Consider the following 4,673-nt stretch of genomic DNA (forward strand, 5'->3'; position numbering starts at 1 on the left):
CGGCACAGGACCCTCCAGGGTAGGCACCAATCCATGGAGAACCTTCCAGCACAGCTCAAATGCTCACACCTTGGTGTCAAGTGGCATTGCCATGCACACTGCACCTTCCAGATGCAGCTGAGTGCACCTCAGAGAACCAGTGCTTTCCGAAGCTGTACTAGTACAAAGAAGGAACGCCAGCAGGGACCCCCGCTCTGTATAGTTTCTAGGCTAAACTGCACATCATGGGGAAACATACTCATTCCTGAGTTTTCTGTCTATAAGCCCGAGGACCCCAGCGGCTGGGTGCAGGGGCTGCAGGGTCTGCCTTCTTAGTGCATGGATGGTGAAGCTGCAGAATGGGGCAGTGTGAGAACTGATGGGTGGGAAACGGTCTCTGTCTTTGAATCACACGTTGAGAGAATACTGTCATGAACTTCAACTGCATGCTTTCTAGGAATGTGGAGAACTAAAAATAGCAACCTAAGGACATGGAAAAAATACAAGTTTCAAACGAGGAATGGGAATATCTGTCCTGGTCTGAATTACCTGAAGAGCTTCCCTGGCCTCCACCTCTGCTGCTAAGACAGGTGTGGCCTGCAGCCGTGTGTACATGGCCAGAGTGGGTTCACTGTGTCCACTGGTGATTCTGCCTCATCAAGCACTTTCCTCTGAACAGCTGAATGACTTGAACACAACATTGTTTAAGGGCAAGTCCTATGGGATGGCTCCCAGGAACCCCTTCTCTACAGCATAGATGGAACAAGACTCAGGAGTGGGGGTGGGGGGAGGAGGGTGTGGCGGCAGAAAACTTTTTGTAAAGAGTCTTCCAGGGTCCTAAAACTGAAATATTTTTGGTGTGTGTTCTAAACATAAAACACACTCATCTACTAAAAGTTCTCCTCAAAACCCCAAATGACTGACTTCTTAGAGGACACTGCTGCTGTCCTCTCACTCTCTGGAATGCTGGTGGAAGAGGAGCCATGTGAAGGATGGGTCCAGTGAGGAGGTGAAGGGAGACGTTCACAGGGAGACGTTAAGCAAACACCTATTTGTACACTAGGAAAGAATTAAGTTCATGAACCCAACCATCTCCACTGAGTTTCTGTAATTTCTCTGCCAACCTCAGAGAAGGAAAGAACGAAAATGTGAAAGACTGAGTTACAGCCAGCTTGTGAAGACCAGGGCAACTGAAACAAGCCCCTCCCTCCTGGACACCTCAGACCTCCCAGGGGCATGGAAACCTCAGCCATCAGCCAGGACCACTCAGAGGCCAATAGAATGGGCAACAGAGGATGACATGGCCAGGTGGTGGGCTCATGGAAGGGGGACTACACCTGTGGGCAGGTAATGGGCTCACACGGGGGGATGGTGGGGACACTACATCCGTCGGCAGGTGATGGGGACACAGGGGGGATGGTGGAGAGAGTAAACCTGTGGGCAGGTGATGGGGTCACAGGGGTTGGTGGGGAGAGTAAACCTGTGGGCAGGTGATGGGGTCACAGGGGTTGGTGGGGAGAGTAAACCTGTGGGCAGGTGATGGGGTCACAGGGTGATGGTGAGGAGACTACAACTCTGAGCAAGTGATGGGGACACAGGGGGGATGGTGGGAGAGTGCACCTGTGGGCAGGTGATGGGGTCACAGGGGTTGGGGGGAGAGTACACCTGTCAACAGGTGATGGGGTCATGGAGATGGTGGGGAGACTACAACTCTGGGCAAGTCCTGGGGACACAGGAGGTTGGTGGGAGAGTGCACCTGAGGGCAGGTGATGGGGTCACTGGGGCATGGTGGGAGAATACAACTGAGGGCAGGTGATGGGGATATGGGGGGATGGTGGGGAGAATATACCTGTGGGCAGGGGATGGGGTCATGGGGGTGAACATACAGTGCGACCCCAGCTCCTCAAGCGGCCCACACTGCATGAGCCCTACACTGCAGAAGCACAATTTGTGGACCCCTCTAGCCAGTTCATCAATCAAAGCTACAATTAATCATATGGGATTTTCAGTGGACCCTTTACAGGAAACAGGTCAGCGCATGTGATTTAAAATAACAGTTTATATATTTACAGAGTACTTACCACAGGCTAAGCATCACCATCTCAGGTCATCTTGACCATGATCCTGGAGGAAGGTAATTCCTGGTGGGCAATGGGATACCTGAGACCCAGAAAGTCATGCAAATACTTCCAGGTCCCAGACACGGAAGAGACAGACTTTCGCTCCTGAGTCTGGGTTGGAAACTCTGGCTCCTGGGCACTGTGGAAGCTGCCCCATTCTCCAGAGCAGGCACCATGTCCCTGCAGCATCTGGGGTGCAACCTAGGCATAGGTGAAACCTGGGATCCACAGTTAGGCTGCATAACATCAGGCCAAGTTTGTTTCCAAATACTGTAAATATGAACCTTTGCTGGAGTCTAGAGTTCTCAAGTGTTTTTTTCTCTCTAAAATCACAATTTTTGCCGAAACAAACTGGTTATTCAAGTATTATAAATTCATCCATTCAAATAACCACATATGCGCCCACATCAAAAGGTCGTAGTTATCCAAAGGGAACCAAGGCAAGACCCTGCTGACCAAACTTCCGGACCTTTCCTGAAGGGCCTGAGCCACATCTTGGCGATATCCAGCACACACAATGACAGGGGCAGAGGGAGCGGAAAAGACAGGAAGACAAGAAGGAAGACAGCAAGAAAAAAAGAAAGAGAGAAAGAGAAAGGAAGGAAGGCGAAGAAAAGGAGGAGCCTTGTTCTAGCTGGAGATTTAATAAGGTTCTTTCTTCCCGTTTTAATGGTAAATAGAGCAAACCTTCATGACAGGTGTTCCTTTTAAAATGAAATTATTAGGCTGCAAACTGCAGAGGCTGGAGAGAAAATAAAACAAACAAACAAAAGATGATTTCTATTTCCTCACTGGAGGGTCTGTCTAAACCAATGAACGCAATTTAAAGGCAGGGCCTGCAGAATAGCGGTCTGCATAATGTGCGTCCAGGTCCATCCTGTGTGTGTAGAAAAGACTAGAAATAAGAATGGATAAAGGAAAATCTAAAGAGAATAGGATCATCTCGGACCTGAAAGCACAGGGGAATTGCCTTTACTGCACTAACCAGAGACAAGTAGAGAGGCGGCTTCTGAGAGCAAGGTGGGGAGTCAGCGGTGACAACAGGGATGCACTTGACTCCAGCCTGACAATCTGGAGTGGCCGGGGTTCCTATCCTACCCTGGCCCCCACATCTCCCAGGAGCCCCCACTTCTCCTGGTTGTTCCTTGGGACACGTCTCCCTCCATGCGTCCCCTTACCTGGCTGCTCGGGGCCAGGGTGTAATCTGTTTTTCCTAAGCGCTTGCTCCATAATGATCCCTGTCTCCTGCAAAGGCCACAGCGTGAATGAGATGTGATTCCGCGGAAGTGAGTCGGTGCTTAAATTGAAATATTATGGGAAGGGCAGCCCACTACAGATCTTTGATGTAGCAGCCCATGGCTTGGGGGGAGCTGGGGACACAGAAGCTAGTGTCCACTGTACTCAGTTCCTCGTCATTTCAAGGGGAGAGCAGAGAGAGCAGACAGCGTCAATACAGATAATTCCAACTGAATCTGCAAAGTGAGTGCTGCAAGCTAGAGGTGTGCCCCCTGGCCCGTATCTGTGGGAAACAAAGCCAAGAAGAACCGTTCAGCATATTTTAAATGGCTTAAAATTCATTTATATATGGCAGGCACCAGGGCAGAAAGACAAACACGTGAATACAAGCCATAAATGAAAAGAATCAACCAGTTACACCATTAAAGATATCTGAATATAATGCCAGTTACTACGAGTGTGGAGAGTGCATCTCTGAGATGGTGAATTTCTTCCCACCCAAAAGCACGGTGATCAAGAAGGAATTGGTAGTGTCCTTTCACTTATTTTCAGACAGGCTCAAGATTACTTTCAATAAGGAAGTATAATTGTTCCTAATTCGAAGAACAGACTTACTTGATGATGACATGACTTTAAATGTCAAAAAGCTAAAAGATCACACACACACACACACACACACACCTGTCAGAACTAATACATGAACCCAACAAAGTTGCAGAATATATAATCAACACACAAAATCAGTTGCGTTTTTTACACTAGTAACAGACAATCTGGAAAGAAAATTAAGAAAACAATTCCATTTGCAAAAGTATTTAAAAGAATAAAATACTTAGAAATAAACCTAACCAAGGAGGCTTAACACTTATACTCTGAAAACTATAAAACATTGCAGAAAGAAGTTAAAAACAAATAAATGGTGACATGTTCACTGTTGAGATTGGAAAACTTAAGAAGTCAATACATTGTAAAAGTGATCTACAGATTCCATTCAATCTCTATCAAAATCTCAACTTTTTTGTAGAAATAAAAAAAAATTATCCTACAAATAATGTGCAATTTCAAGAGACTCTGAACAGTCAAAACAATCTCAAAAAATAACAAATGTGGACATCCCACACTTCCTGCTTTCAAAAATTACTACAAAGCTACAGTAATCAAAACAGTGTGGTGTGCTGTGGCATAGACTGACATATAGACCAAGGGAATCAAATAGAGATCCCAGAAATATACCCTCATATATAAGGTCAAATGATTTTTGACAAGGGTGCCAAGACCAGTCAATGGGGAAAGGTTAGTTTTTTCAAAAGATGATGTTGGGGAAACTGGACATCTACT

At 46.8% G+C, this 4,673-nt stretch overlaps 1 long non-coding RNA gene across 1 annotated transcript; it reads right to left on the minus strand.

The window, feature by feature from the left end:
• Positions 1 to 299: 299 nt before the first annotated feature.
• Positions 300 to 3,997, minus strand: LOC108517233 (uncharacterized). The gene is made up of 3 exons (XR_001882050.1): positions 3,278 to 3,997; positions 2,061 to 2,300; positions 300 to 462 (listed from the first exon to the last, which is right to left on the minus strand). It is a non-coding gene; the product is annotated as an uncharacterized LOC108517233 (long non-coding RNA).
• Positions 3,998 to 4,673: the final 676 nt, after the last annotated feature.

The sequence above is a fragment of the Rhinopithecus bieti genome, unplaced genomic scaffold, assembly GCF_001698545.2.
Source record: "Rhinopithecus bieti isolate Rb0 unplaced genomic scaffold, ASM169854v2 scaffold_39386, whole genome shotgun sequence".
NCBI classification, from domain to species: Eukaryota; Metazoa; Chordata; class Mammalia; order Primates; family Cercopithecidae; genus Rhinopithecus; species Rhinopithecus bieti.